Here is a 15,501-nt window from a genome sequence, read left to right as displayed (position 1 = left end):
GCTCCAGCACCTCGACGTCCTTCTTGTAGTGAGGGGCCCAAAACTGAACACAGTATTTGAGGTGCGGCCTCACCAGTGCCGAGTACAGGGGCACGATCACTTCCCTATAGACAGCAGAGAAAATAGTTGTGGCAAAGCGCTTGTATACTGTCCTTACGCTACTATTTGCTTACAGAATGAGTGTGTCTGTCCATTTTAAAATGGCAGATTGATGCAAATCAGTCAAAAACATTGGTGAGATTATAACTTGTGGAAAGGATCTGAAATCAAGACTGTATTTTTTGTGAAATTTTTTACCCACTAGAATGACAGTAATTGGCATAACATTAAAGAACAATAAGCCATTTTGTGCAGTATTTTGGCTGAGACCATGAGCGGTGCTGATTTCTCCTAAGGAAGTCAAATACCACTAAAGCAAACATACCTATTGCAATTCAAAGCAGGGACCAATGTTATTTCTGTTGCCCTTCACACTATATGTCCGTGCTGACTGATGTTATGGGAAAAACATAAGGTGCTTTCTGAGCTGATGGGAAAAATGTGGAAATGGCCTGGTATCCAATTATCAGTATGAAGGGAAATTGTGAATACAGAAAATAATGCAATTCTCTCTGCAACAGCATAGCTCATTCTAGAAAACAGAACTAATTTGCAGGAATGATACAATTATTTTACCTAGTTATTGCACAGAATATTTTAGTCATACCAGGGACAACATGAACTTCAAACACATGCATGTTCCTTGTGTATAGACTTAAAGGAATACTGAAATCAGTCCTTGCAGACTATATTAACACCATTGGTATTATAGTAAAATAAGGCTTAATTTAATTATTGTTTTCTTGGCTAATTTGCTTTTTACAAAAAATTGTAATTTTATATTTATAACAACTATCACTGTTATGGGAAATTCTTACAAACCTATGAGGTATATGGGTCATAGGAACAAACCTTTCCTGCTGCACTTTCGTAGGAGCTGAGTCTTCTAGGACTGGCATGGAGTCTAATGTAAGGCAACACATCCTAGGCGAATTTACAGGCACAATACCTTATCCCTGTTTCAGAAGAGCTATCTGTCTTATCTGAAGCATATAGTGGGTCTCTGCAGTCCCCGTCAGCAGTCTGCTGCATTTTCTGAGACAGGCTGATACAATGTGGTATCAACAGCATTGGAGCTACACCAGAAAGCTACTGAATAAACAGGAACCATGTCTTTATTCCACAGAACCTTTCTGCTCTGCTTCTTTCCTTCAGGAGAAAGGAAAAGAAGAAAAAAAACCCCACTATATGCTAAATGCAAGCAATAATTCACAAACTGAATGACCTGGGCAGATAATACCGAGGAGATGCTTTTTAGAGCTTTCTCTGTCGCAGTGCGTGTTCATAGCCATTAGTTACAATAGCATATGAAAAACCTGATGACACAGTTGTGCTTAAAATTAAAATGTTAAGTGTAGTATTTTGTCTTTTTTGCTTTAGCAGTTCATCTCTGCCAGCTCCAGTCCACCGGTTCTGCTGGACCCAGCAACTTCAACCCTGGCCAGAGCTGCTGTCCTGTGCAGCCCCCTGGGGCAGCGAGGTCCAACACCCACTGGAGCTACAACTGCAGCTCGGGTCCCTGGTAATCTTTCTTCATGTTATTAATAGTCATCTCACCTCACTGACCCTTTCCAGCTCTTCTCTAATTTATAGATGGCTACCTGTGACAGGTACCCTATTATTTGGATGTTTCCTCATCCACCTTTTACTTCTTCTTCCAAATAAATGCATTACTCGTTTGTTTAAAACTTTTACTTTCTCTCTTATTTCTACAATTTCTACATTGAAAAACTGAATGCAATTTAGTAAGGCGAACAGATTAATAGAGAGAAAAACAAGAGATTAAATAATAGTCACAGCAATTAGATGAGGAAAGGAATTAAATAGCTTAATTCAAGGGCCTTAGCATTACTCACTGCAGGGCTTAATTTGAATTAATACGTAGTGTACACACATTTATAAATGTCATATATGGGTGGCTTTTTAACAAGGAATATTGAAAGTAATAGCAAAAAAGATTAATCCTTATACTTTCAGTAAAAGTGCTTATTTAAGGTCTGGCAAACTACTGTTTTAATGAGAATGTTATTACTGTAGAAACCGAGTGTTGAGAATGAGACAAGCTTACGCTGTTGGGAGAACTCTTAGATTTAAAAGTAAAATAAATGTGTTTGTTTATTTTTTTTGCTGTTATTTTACCCTCATCTGGGTCAACCTGCTGATGCAATAGCCATTTTGACTATAGGAGTGTAACTGGTGCTATGCTGAATGTCAGTGTTTTTTGCAATCTGCTTTATTCACTTCAGTGCAGCATTTTTCAAGGGTTAGGTTAGCTGAGACTGTGGAAATTGCAAGGTCATTATGTTGTATTTCTCCTGCTGTCCTGAAAGAGCTTGTTACTCTTTGGCTCAATTTCAGAAGTTCTGAGGCAAAAGGTCAAGGTTTATGAGAAAACTGGTTTTGGGGCATAGCAAAAAGAGTGGATTTTTATCTATTGTCAGATAGAGCTGAGAGCTTCATTCAATAATAGAAATATTTATGTATTTATCTGATAATTTTTAAACAGCTTCTGAGGCAAATTCTGAGGGTGCCCAACTAAAATGTATTTATTTTTACTGGTGAAATGAAACACTAGCAAACAATCCCTCTAACAAAGACTATGATTGTAAATAATGCACCACACTGCCCGAAGGAATATTCTTCATCTACTTTCTAAGAAAGGCAAAGAAAAGAAAGACTAATGTCATGTAACTGCTTGTGCAGAAAGTGTCCTTCAAACCTCATACTCAGAACTGGAGACTTCTTGAGTCAGTGAGTGAATTTGGGTCTTAGTACTTTGCAATCTATCTTTATCGTTGAGACTTTGTGCAATTAGCTAATGGTGTGTTTTTTAATTTAATTTTTTTTTTTTGGTCAAAATCTGTTGCTATGCAGGTTGATGTGCAATGCAGAAGAGTATTTTTTTTCTAGGTTCTGGTGAATACTCCCCACATAAAGCACATTTCCTGATTATAAAATATTTACTGGCTTCCTGTTGAGATGAAAATAAGCTACTTGGCAAATAAAGGAATTTTTTTTTTTCACCTTTTATTAACTAGATCCATTCATTAAAAAAAAAAAGCCAATGGCAGGAAGACAATCCCTTGTTCCATCAGTCTCAACAGAAATATCAGTTTTGATGACAAGGCAGCAAGGATCAGCAGTAATTAGAAAGTTGCAGGCAGGGAAAAAAGGGTTTACTACAGATCTGCTAGATAAAGGTAGAATTAACAAGTGATAGCAAAGAAACAAAACCAGTATATTACTCATGCATTAAAAGCTTACAAAATATATGCCCCAACATGATTTAATGACCTTGTTACACCAGTATTTTCACAACTGAAAATTTTATTTCTACAAATGTTTAGTCACTCAAGAATACATTTCAGTTTAATAGCATTTTTTCAATAAATATATCAATTGATGTTTCACAGCATAAAAAAGGACCTTGCAGTGGCATAAATTAATTCACTGCACATGTATATTAATATATATTTATGAACTTCTTTGTCCATGCCATGTATCAAAAGAAGCTCAACCATACAAATGCATATGTTGCAATATCAACACCTTGAAAACAAAACCAAACAAAATAAAGAATTGACATTATGAAAGAGTTTGCCAAATAATGCCTTAATATATCAGAAGTATGTATCATGAATGAATTCTTGTTATACTTTTTTGTTTTGCATATATTTATCCACTGCATATATTGTCAGTTTTTTCTGCTCTGCAGTAAATCACAAGCGAGTGAACTGGGTGCGTGTGAGTGAAAGAATGGCTGTAATCTAGAAAACACTATGACTTTTAAGAAAACCTTAAGTTATAAACTTGAATTTACCTGAAGGTTGAATTAGCTTGAATTTACAAAGGCATGTTTTTTATTTTTCCCTTGAAAAAACAATAATTATATACTTGCCGCTATTCTAATTGGATAAGACTGTAATCACCTACCACTGAGCAATTGATTACAGGAACAGCTTAAATGCATGTCCTGTTAATACCCCTTAATGGCAAAGCCTCCATTAGCACAGGAAAGCCATAGTGAACAAACCTATTATATTTTGAACAACTTGTCAGTTTTTATTAGATTTTGTGAGATTTTATATTTTCTTTTTATCTACAAACCACTGACTTCTTATGAGGAGCGACATGTTTTGTAACAAAACAAGTAATTCACATCACTGTTGTGGAAAGAAGGGAAAATGGTAAACGTATTCCAGGTGTGTCATAGTTTAAGCTCAGCCAGCAACTGAGCACCACGTAGCCGCTCGCTCGCTCTCTGCCCCCCCTGGTGGGATGGGGGAGAGAATCGGAAGAGTAAAAGTGAAAAAACTCATGGGTTGAGATAAGAACAGTTTAACAATTGAAAAAAAAAAAATAAGTGAAATAAGTAATTATATACAGATTTTTAAAGGGACCTAATATAATATATATACAAAGATGAGATAAGAACAGTTTAACAATTGAAATAAAAATAAAATAAGTGAAATAAGTAATTATATACAGATTTTTAAAGGGACCTAATATAATATATATTTACAAAGATGATGGGAAAACTAGCTATTTCATCAGCATTTGGAAGTTCACAAACAATTGCACCCTTCCAAATATGAGAGGTTTGCTTGATTGACTATGGGAAATTGCTTAAGCTGTGCACAGGACTAGCTTTATTGTTCACCCTGTAGGGTACCTGGTAATTCTGTAACGTATGCTAGGAAAATGGGGTTTCAAGCTGGGGATGAGAAGTAGCTAATGAAAAAGTACATCTACAAACCACAGTTCAGAATCTCTGAGCTTCTAATAGTTTAAAGGAGAGGAGGGTGGATAAAAAGAAATGCAACTTTGCTCATTATGCCCACAAAGAAGATTTTCGTTTCCAGGCCAGCATTATGCACACATATAGGCTTTGGCAGTGAACCAAAGAATTGTCATTCAAATGTGTATAGCAGTTTTACTAAACACATGGGTGTGTTTCCACATGGAATTAAAATTGTGGCATTATATCCTGTTTAAATGGTGGAAAAATTATACTAGTCCCTATTTTTGTAAGATCTCAGCTGCGTCTAAAGTGGAATAACAGAGCAGCCTGCTTTCATAAGTTAAATATTCAGGATAAACCTGTTCAAGCACTGAGCTTTTTGCATAGCAGTTTTACTAAACACATGGGTGTGTTTCCACATGGAATTAAAATTGTGGCATTATATCCTGTTTAAATGGTGGAAAAATTATACTAGTCCCTATTTTTGTAAGATCTCAGCTGCGTCTAAAGTGGAATAACAGAGCAGCCTGCTTTCATAAGTTAAATATTCAGGATAAACCTGTTCAAGCACTGAGCTTCTTGCAATGAGGATGTTATTAATCCCGATATAAGCTGGGATAATATTTTCCAAAGAGGCCTAACACCCCCTTTCAGAAGCTAATTAGGTGCTTCAGGGTCTATGTATCAGGGAAAGGGAATATGAAAGTTAGTTAGAAAGTTCTTATGAGATTTTTTATAAAGTATTGCTGTAATCTAGAAAAAACTATGATTTTTAAGAAAACCTTAAGTTATATGGAATTCGATGATGAATAAATGCAATGAAATGTTTATCCAGAATGTTTTCTAGAATGTGGCAGAGGGGCGGTAATTATCCCTCTCTCTTTAGCACTCATTAGGACATACTGTCTGCAGTCTTGGACATTGACAAACTGGAGTGAGGTCAGTGAGGTGCCCAGGGTGGTCGGGTCTGGAGCACTTGCCCTGGGAGGTGAGGCCATGGGAGCAGGGCTTGGCCAGCCTGTGGCAGGGAAGGCTTCGGAGGGACTCACAGAAGCCACCCTGCCTGCGAGGAGGGCATGAGAAGATGTAGCCAGGCCTTTCACAGAGGTGCCACAATGGGTTAGGAAGACAATGCTTTATGTTTGGACTCTCAGGCAATTAGGTGTTACAAGGCTCAGACCTCAGGGTCACACTCCACAAATGCAGCTGGTGATAGAAGTCTCCTCTGGGGCATAAAACTGGACCCCTTCATCCAAAGCAGCACACAGCTTGTGATTCTGGTTGCCCAGATGTAGAGTGGTATCTAGTATATAAGTTCAATGCTAGAAAGTGCAAAGTGGAGATATTTAATGTCCCTGCCTTCCTGAAGCCTCCATATTCCCTAGATTCCCAAGCTTCTGCCCCATAAAATCCCATGTTTTTTGGCATGCTCCAAACAACTTGCATCTCTACAGTGAGTAGTCCAGCTGCGCCTAAGTCTATCAAACAACAACATTCAGCCAGGTGTATTTCAGTGACAGACAAATTTGAACTCTCAACCAAGTAGGTTGACTTCATTATCCTTTTACAAGTGGGAAGACACCTCAACAAAATTTTGGCATTTTAGTACAGGAAGAATAAGCTTCATAGGTGTTGACATCTTCTACATATTTTGAAGGAATGGTAGGGTTAAATTGTGGAAATTGCAAATGAAGAGTCACATGAAAGTCTGCAAAAATGTTAATGCATCACCATTTATCAGGCTACAGTAATAAGTAAATTCAGAGTGAGTAAAAGTTATATATTTATTGTGTATGGCTCCTACATATACATTGTATTAATGGATAGCTTTTTCTTTGTATATTTTATACATACCTAAATAGGTATACACATACACACAGGATGTCTCAAATGAAAATAGGGTAATAATTTAAGATTCTATTAAAAAAACCCTATGGGCTGTTTAAAGAAACAGTCTGTCTTTTACATTCAGGAGAATATTTCTGGAGAAAATGTAATATTCAATCCTTAGCTTCCCTTGCAAATAACTGAAAGAAAGTGGGGGGGGGTGGGAAGACTTCTTTAATTCTCCTTTTTGTCACTTTGCTCCCATGCAAACATACATAAATACCTTTAAAAAGCCATTTAATCACAGTATGCAGGAGCAAGGTACTGTATTCCTGTTGTTTAAATCAATCTAAGAAAAGACTAGGTATACCAGACTTATTGGTATCCTAATTGGTATACTATTGGTATATGTTGTAGACAACAGCCTTTTGTACCAATAAAGAAGTACAAGTATTTGCCAATTTATGTACTCCAGCAGAATTTTATATTAAAACAAAATACAAATTTTACTTTGTGTGTGTGTGTGTATAAAATAATTTCCTCTTTCCATCCTTCAACCTTCTTGGCAATTTCTGGACAATCTCCCACTTTCTCCCTATCAGAATAGCAATCACTCCATAATTGTGTGTTTTCTAATCTTAGAGCTACAGATGTAAGATAGCACAAGGTATGCCAAACACATAATGGCAGATTTATTCTACAGATATAGAAGCACAATGTGAAATCTTTTCCAGATATCTCAGCTGTGTTTCCACATTTCTACCTATTATACTGCAAACACTTCTGTAGTGTAGACAGACAAAGACTGTCTTGTGGATGGCTTCTCTCTCCAAGTCCCAAAGCATTTTGTCACACATTCCTTATGGCAACTATAAAAACTTTGGTTGCATGGAAAAAAGATATGTTAGGTTACATACAGCAGAGACAAGATGAAAATATACTTACTGATATATGTGAACACGTGGTTTTGTCTACAGATGGTATTTTTAGCAACACATTTTAAATTCAAACCCAGTCCTTTATTCTTATGAGTTATAAAAGAATGCAGTCATTTTTGGCAACAGAAACTTTTGACACAAATTCAATGAAAAATTAAAAAAAATCAGTCCATCTGCAGAATATCAACAACTGTGAAATTTGTGTTTGTAATATTAATCTCCATATTTCTACAGCTACAGTTTTGCTCCTATCACTTTGAAAAATATACAAATACTCTAATTTTTCTGCTAGTGGTGGTGAAATGTCTGAGTTACTGACACAGAAATACAAAAAAGGAACATATTCCCTTAATATTTCTTTTAGCTATTATTCTCTACAAATTACATTGCATTTAGTGTCACTCTAATGGTATTCTCTACTACCTTGTAAGATGAGCTATGGCTAGATATTCTTTCCATAAAGGATAAAATAATTGATATACACACTCTCTAAAAACCATTTTGTCTGTGAGACACTGCTGTGTACGGAAGGAAGAGAAATAAAATGGGGGGACATTTCTCTATGCCATAATACTTTCAGAGGATGGAACCGCTGAGTGTTTAAGCACAGATGTGAGTATAATTTAAAGAATAGTTATACACTTGCAAACCCACTCCACCTCCTCATGCATTCATCTTGGTATGAAAGCACTTCACAGAGAAAAAATAAGATTGATGGACGACTTTGGTAGTGATGAAGGCGCCTGGAATTTAGTACTTACATGCTTTTAAGAAGACATGAATCATGTGTTAATACTGCTTGTGCTTATCCTACAAGTCTGTACTTGCATACAAAAATACAAAACTAGACAAAAGCACTTGAAAATATACTAGCAGAAACAGTGTGATGGTCTCTTTTCTATGCTTATCTTTGTTGCCATGTGAAGCAGCTGCAAGAAGTCCAAAACAAGCTTGAACTTTAGTAGTTTTGCAATTTTATTAATTTTTATTCACATGTATAGTTACTCTGTGATCAGCGTATCATTTTCATGGGAATGGGCACCATGGAAACCACAACCTTATTGCTCAGTGAATTTAATAAATAAGCATATGATATCAATAAATAAAACATGAAGGATTAAGTTTGTCTTAAGCTTAAGTTATGTTTAAAAGATTGGAACCTGTCAGAGTATTCTTGTTATTGTTTCTTGGAGTGGATGGTGGTTACGGTACAGTGGGAAATATCATGTGATTGTCATGTGAACCTGTATTAAACCCTATATTTGACTTAACTGACAGAACTGTCAATCTCCCTGCTTCACAGACAGAGATTACAATTAAAAAACATTTCCTTAGCTATTGATTACATTATATTTTCCAAATTAATAATGCTTCTTAGGTACATGTTTTGTCACCATTAATTTTGCTTATCTACAGGTACATATTATTGTCATATCAGGACAATAGAATCATTCTTGGCCTCAAAACATTTTGGACAATCCTTTTCATACTGTTTTTGTTGTGTAAGTCATTAGGAAACAGGCTTTCAGCTGAGCACTCCGCAGATTCCCATGGAGCTGTTTTCTCACCAACTTTGTAGGTGAGGTCTATTTATACGGCTACTGCATGTGTCAGTAAAGTAGTTAAGAGGCAGGAGAAGTAAAGTGGAAAGTCTGAAAATGTGGCAAGGTCCTCATCTCTGCTCTGTCTTATCCATCATTTAAAAATAAAAAAAGAAGTGAAATAAAAGAATTTTATGAGCTCCAGATCTAAATGATGATTCCTTTGTTGCAGGTACAGTAGCAGACAGCTACAAGACTATGTCTTGAGCATGTCCTGCCACTCTCCAGTAAAAATTGTATGCTAGGAATCAAAGACTCACACACAGACTGGCAACCTCGTAAAATCTCAGAAAATACTAAGGTAAGGGAATTGTAAAGCTGGCTAAAAATTTCTTTAGCTTTCCACTAGGTGTAAGTTCTGCTTCATTGGATATGCCCATCCTCCATGCTACAGTGAACAGATGGCCTTGATAGCTCTGGTTGAGCAAACTCAATGTCAGAAACTGTCTTGCTATGGGAGTACCAGAGCTCCACATGGATGCACTAAGCCATCACAACCCACTGTGCGCTTTATATAGATATACGTATGTTCAGTAAAGGGATCATAAAGTTTCTGAAAAGCCTACTGAGAAGCCCTCCCATCCATCCATGGAATGCAGGACAATGGTTTTGTATGTAGAAACAAATTGTTGGAACACTTACGGTCAGCAATAAATAGATAATTAATCTTAAAAAAAGTAGCTGATGTAAAAGAAAATGAGACCAGTTGCATCACAGGTTGTTCCACAAACAGTCATGCAACGTAGTGAAATACAGTTGTAAAAACTTCTGCTCACTTAGAGTTTTGATCATTTCTGTCAGGTTTAAAGAGACTAATTTACCATCAACTTCCCATTAGGCAAAGATTCAAAGCTGTCATTCAGAGTTAATCAAGTCACCTGAAACACTTTTATTAAAAATGCCAGATGTGTAGTTTTAACACGCTTTAGACTTACACTCTAATCCAAACATGTTAACAGCTTTCAAGATGTATGTGCAGATCAAGGGAGAAGAACTTTTAGCTTTTACTTTTTGTTCTGCTAATAGGGTTAACGTGTTTTCCAAGGAGGGAGAATATGATTCAGGTACAGGCAGTTCCTTAGAAGAGTAAAAGACAGATTGAAGTTGGCAGGATATTAAATAAAGCTAGGCACTTTCAAGTTCTTAATCAAGCTTAGAGAAAGTTTACAAAATATTTATGAACTTACCTTTCCTTTGAATATTTTTTTCAGCTATTGTTTCAGATATAGATCTAGTTACTGAATTTTTCTTCTCTGTTCCAAAGGCTCTGACCTCTCTCATCAAGGCATGACTTTGCTATAGTTGTTATGCAAGAGTTCCTGTGTTGCTCTGTATCATATAAGAAAGGAGAACAGACAACAGTCTTTCCCTTTTTTTAAGATCTTGCAATAGTTGCAGCTTAACAACAGCTTATTCTTCCGTCTAATTTGGATGCACACTGGACAAAGTCATAGCTATTTTAAAACAGAAAGTAAGAGAAGTTAGAAACTTCACAGGAAAAAGAAAACAGTACAAGGACAGTTTGAGGAGACATTCTATCATCAAATTTTCTCATTGGAAAAACATTTTAGACACTTTATTATTTTTTTCTTATACACATCAAGGGTACTCAGACAAGCAGAAATAATGGCCTTTGGCTAATGATTGAAAGGTAATGTCAAAGAACTGGTAACCTAGACACAAGTGGGTTACATAACAAATTTCCCTCTTCTCCTTTCTTTTCTACTCCATCCGGGAAAAACGTTAACATTTACCGAGTATGCTGCCATATCTTGGAGACAGAGAGTAACATTATAGGTTGGAAGGGATCTCCAGAGGTCACCAATCACTCAGTCAAAACAGAAACAGTTACAGAAGGTTGTTCAGGGCCTTTTCCAGTCAAGTTTTGGCTATCTCCAAGGATGGAAATTCCACAACATCTCTAAGAAATCTGTGCCAATGTTTGACCACCCACATGGCAAGAATTTTTCCTTATATGTAATCAGAATTTTCCATGTTCCAGCTTGTGCCTGTTGCGTCTTTTCTTACTGCTGTGCAGGTCTGAGAAGAGTCTGCATCTGCCTTCTCTACACCCTCCCATTAGGTAGCTGTGGATAACAATAAGATGTCCCCCAAGCCTTCTCTTCTCCAGGTTGAAAAGACCAAGTTCTCTCAGCCTATATTTATATGTCATGTTTTCCAGCCCCCTAATTATCGCTGGATTTGCTCCAGTACGTCCAGTACTGTCTCATAGTAAGTACCCAAAAGTGGACACAGCACTTCAGATACAGTCTTACAAGGATCAGATTGAGAAGAAGGATCCCTCCCCTGGTGGTTGGCCTTTGCTGCTGCAAGGACACATTGCTGATTCAGCTCGTAGTGTACCAGGACTCCCAAGTCTTTTTCTGCACAGCTGCTTTCCAGCCAGTGGGCCCAGGGACTTTATTCTTGCATAGGATTATAACAAACTGGAGGCATTTGCCCTGGGTTATGAGGTTTCTTTTGGCCCGATTCTCAGTACCGTTGTGGTCCCTCGGGATAACATCGCTGCCTTACAGCCTATCAGGGCACATCCCAGTTTGACATTGTCTACAAACTTGCTGAGAGTGTACTCTGTCCTATCATCTAGATCACCAGTACCAATCCCTGAGGGTCACCTCTAGTAACTGGCCACCCACTGTTTAGACTTTCTACCACCAATCACCACCCCTTGAGCCCAGTTTTCCAGTCCATTTTCTGCCCACCTTATGCCCATACCCAGCCCATGTCTCTCCAATTTGGCTAGAAGGATTTTATGGGAGACTCTGTCAATGACCTTGCTAAAACCAAGGTAAACAACCTCTACTGCTCTTCCCTTGTCTACACAGCCACTTGTTTCACCACAGAAAGCAGTCAGGTTAGGTTTGGTTTGCCCTTGGAAGATCCATGCTGGCTCTTCCCAGTCTCAAACTGTTCTGCATGTGCCTGGATACTTAAGAAGAAGAGGAGGCTTGAGGAGGCTGTGTTCCATAATCTTCCCAGGGAATGAGATGAAGCTGACAGGCTTGTACTTTCCCCAATCCTCCTTGCCCTTCCTGCAGGTATGTGGGACGTGTCTTTCTCCAGTCAGTTTTCTGCAGCTCCCGTGATCTGAAAAGTGATGGAAATGATAGAGAGCAGCCTTGCAATATCAGCCAGCTCCCTCAGCACCCCCAGATGGTGAACTTGTGCATGTTCAATCTGCTTATGTGTGCCCTAATTTTATCTTCCCTGACTGTGGGTACAGCTTCATCCCATAGACTCTGCTCCTTGGCTCAGGGACTAGGAGTCCTTAGGGCAGACCTTTCTGCTGAAATCCTAGGCAAAAAGGCACTGAGTGCCTCAGTCTTTCCCATGTCCTTCACCACTGGTGTACTGGGCTCCTTTACCCAGTCTCCCACTGGATCCTGCCAACAAACTGAAATACGGTCTCCTGAAGTCCAGGGCTGTGAATCTGCTTGGTCACATCTCTCAGTTTTTAAAACTGCACCATCTCATGTTGCTGCAGCTACAGCCACACTCAACCTTCTTGTCTTTGACCTGTTCTTCCTTGCTTGCTTGTAACAGGTCCAGCAAAGCATCTCCCACTCTTATCTTGTTGATCACTTGTGTCAAGAAACTGTTATATGCACACTCTAGAAATGTCCTGGATTGACTGGGAAACTTTATCAAAGAAATGGAGCTACTGCAGGAAAGATCTCAAATAAAAGTGGAAAACTGGTTTTGAAGCATATTGACTAGTTCATCACTTTGGATATAGAAAAGAAATTAAAACATGAGGGACCAGTGTCCTTTGGCAGTCTAATTTCATTGTCTTCATAGGAGCCCATTTGGTTTACTGAGAAGAATACCTGTTTGCTGTAAAAAATATACTTCTGAGAAACAATGTGTAAAATTATGCCATAAACAACATTATCTGAGTATTTCCTATATATTATGTATTCCTTATTATGTGTATAATAGTTAGCCCATGTCTTTCTTTTAATTTGACATACTTTAAATTGTGATCACTCATTATGTACCTTGCAGAGACAAAATAGGCTTTAAAAATTTGTTGGTTTTATATGCGGTATAGTCAATGCCTCCTGGATATGTCATGTTTTGTCCTTGGTGAGAAGGGCTCTTTTTTCCCCCTGTATCTTATAAATGATTTTGATATCCCTGCAATTTTCATTAAATATGATTAGTAGAGGAGTGTATGTCAACAAGATTGACCAGGCATGATCTTGACTCAACTTGAGCTGAAAAGAAAGTCAGTAATGCAAATACTTAGAGACGACAAAGGCAGATCAATTGAATTATAATTTTCATTGCTCTTGGTTTAGTGATTAAAATGACCTAGAAAAGAACTTCCCTTAACACTGATTCCATTTAAAAGGGTTAGGGGGAAGGGCCCACATTATACGTCAGAAATTGGTTTCTGGCTTTTACAGGTTTTTTCTGTACGTGTAAGGGTATAAGATTAGAGACCTTGAAGGCACCTGTGTTTTAACTGGATTTGATAAGACATGAAGAATTCGACTCTCTTACTTTTTTCATACACCAGAAAGGATGTTTAACCAGCAGCTGTATTTGTTTTGAAAGATGCAATTGGATTTAGCCTAATCCCAGGGACAGGGAGAAAGAACCTTAGTTTATTAGCTCCTTTGAAGGGAGGCAACTGACTGAATTCTGGAGCACATTGCAGTACTTTCAGCACCCAAAAGAGCAAGAAAGCCTCAAACTGAGTCTTACTGTTTATTCTATAACAATATGTTCTTATATATTTTGAAATTGATGATCCAAGAAGCCAGGCACAAATTATGATTTACAGCACTGCAATGTTGCTATCCATTTACTTTCAATCAACAAGGAAATATACTACAAAGTGCTTACTTATATGCAAGAGGGAAACTTATTTACATCTACCTCACAACCCACAGAATTGTAAATATATTGCGACTGAATACACAGAAATGAAATGCACTAAAACATTTTCTCTCAGCAATTTGTGTCTAAGCACACAATGGAGCCTGTGGTGCAACTTAATAGGTTGTTGCGAATTAGCACATTGTGAAAAACGGTCTCTCTGCTTTCATACATGAACAGTCTTAAACTTGGTTTTAGCAGACTAATGGAAGACAAATTTTAAATAAACAAGGTATGTGTGCTTTGTTGCACTGCTCAAAATATTTTAGTAATGTGAGGAGGAGGGTGCTCAGTCTTTCTAGGCTTAACCTGTGAGCAGTCAAAAAAATACCCCCCAGAAGGGGATTCCAGTTTAGGTGCTCAAAGTGCATTTGCAGGGCACTATTCTCATTTCATCCTTCAATATGCTGATTTCTCACAGGGAAGTTTTGGAACCATCAGATGAGTGCTTCTCTCTCCTTCCCCAAATGCTTCTCTCTGAGTTTTCTGAGTTCAGTCCCTTTTTTTCTGTCTCTTCAGTCCCATATTCTGTTTTCTTAGAGATGAATGATTGTTGCTGGTGGTGGGATGAACAGTACATCCATAGGTTTGACACCTTGTCCCTAGCTGGACCTTCATACAGCCTCAAGCACTGTGCCACCCCCCTACACACAATGTCCTGCTCAGGGATATGTAGGCAACGGCAGGTGCTTTGCTCAAGTAAGTAAATTACAGCAGGGCCTTGCCAAATATCATGGTCTCTGGGACAGGAAGAAGGAGGTCTCAGCTCACCCACTGAATTTCTCACCTCAGCTGTACAAATGCTTCCCACCTTTTCCATGGGTCAGGGATGACCATGGATGTTCCAGAAACTCCTCAGCCCTTCTAAAGTTGTTTTGGACTTTTCCCTTCGGAGGAGGCAGCACCAGCCTCAAACATAAAATGGCCTAGTTGGAAAAAAAAAAAATATTTGAAAGAAAGCAAAACAAAACACCACCATATTTACATTTCTTATGATTTAGAGAAGGCATTTTGAGTTTACTGACATGAGAGAGGAAAAAAAAGAAACTGCTGAAAGCAAGGATCAAGGTGGACCAGGGAGGAAATGAAGTGGGAGCATAAAAGCGTGGTGGTGTGTGAAAGACTGATGGTGTGTGAGCAGGCTGCTGGTTTGTGTGGCTGAGGCCTCCACCTGATCACAGCACTCTGATCTATCTTTTTATGAAACTCCACTTTTACTACTTACTGTGTACGTGTATGTATGTGTGTGTATGTATGTTCGAGTGATCATACATATCTTATGTATGTATGTATGCTGCAATGAGCAGGAACTTCTTCAACTAGATCAGGTTGCTCAGAGCCCCCTCCAACCTCACCTTGAATGTTTCCAGGGATGGGGCATCCACCACCT

Source organism: Aptenodytes forsteri, unplaced genomic scaffold (genome assembly GCF_000699145.1).
Source record: "Aptenodytes forsteri isolate BGI_AS27 unplaced genomic scaffold, ASM69914v1 Scaffold58, whole genome shotgun sequence".
NCBI lineage: Eukaryota > Metazoa > Chordata > Aves > Sphenisciformes > Spheniscidae > Aptenodytes > Aptenodytes forsteri.
This window is presented reverse-complemented; position numbering follows the sequence as displayed.